This window comes from Morone saxatilis, unplaced genomic scaffold (assembly GCF_004916995.1).
Source record: "Morone saxatilis isolate NCDOM2014 unplaced genomic scaffold, NCSU_SB_2.0 Contig20, whole genome shotgun sequence".
NCBI classification, from domain to species: Eukaryota; Metazoa; Chordata; class Actinopteri; family Moronidae; genus Morone; species Morone saxatilis.
Window position 1 is genome coordinate 205,258 of NW_023339763.1, and position 1,244 is coordinate 206,501.

Genomic DNA, 1,244 nt, shown 5'->3' on the forward strand with positions numbered 1-1,244 from the left:
GGCAGACTGCAGCGTATCATTCGATCTGCTGCAATGGTGATCGGCTGCAATCTGCCATCCCTCTAAGACCTGTACGCCTCCAGGACCCATGGTTTTCTCAAAACCGTTGTCACACCATATATGAATCAGTCAGTCCACCATGATGGGGAAGGACAGGGATACATTTCAGCAAAACCCGACTGCCCTCTCTTGGTCAGTCAAGTTACAACACACCTGTTGCATTCTCCTCTCCATCCTGAGATTCTACTGTTTGTGTTGGTCATCTTGGTCGTCAGACGTTCACATCACTAAGGACTTGTAAATTGCGAACTCAGCACAAGTTACAAGTCTTCTTCAGGTTGTGTTGCACTGCTTGTGGAGTTTTTATTGTTTACATGTTGTCTACCTTGGTTTTAACCAATAACAATTAACAGGTTATTTGAGCTCTGTAGCCTTATATTACTTGTTGCACCGATTGCAGTGTCCATAACTTTTTATTCATTTTTGGTCATTTTTGTTGTTTGAGTTTTGTCCTCTTTTATGGTTAAATCTCGTGAGGCTACACTGAGGGAGACAGTTCGATAATTAATAATTCAGTTGTATGCACAGGCTGCAAAGTGTCATCTATAGAAAAGGAATTTAATGTTGGTTTGACCAGCTGTGCTGTGATGTTCATAGTTTGTTATATTAATGCACTTTGTTCAGTGTCGTAAATTATTTTTTTAAAATTAAATAGGTCTATCATATCACTTTATCATAAAACAGCTCCCTCTAACCCACATTTATATTTCAGTAAAAGTTAGTACATTTTTATCACTGAACTAATCTGTACTTCTACTCAACTGCTACTGCTTTTTCTACTACTTTCTACTACTACTCAACTACTACTGCTTTTTCTTTTCAAAATGTTACACAGTAAAACTTTAAATTAAATAATCTTCACTTTTACCTAAGTACATATTCACACAAACAAATTCACTTTTACTTAGTGAAATAATCTAGTACTCTATTCATCCCTATTGCCGAGTACATTCTTTATAATTACACCTAGTTGGGTAGGTGCTGTTGCATGATGGATATAATGACGTTGGTCAAGGTATTGAGGAATTGGTGGTAGAGAGATTACATCACCATGAATAATTTTTCAACCATGGCGTGACATGCTGATATTGTCACGTGTAGTAGGTGTGAGGACAAATCTGATAAACAATGTGTGAGGGCAGACAAACCCTGCAGACCAACTCTGCTTACACAGAAACAAGCCA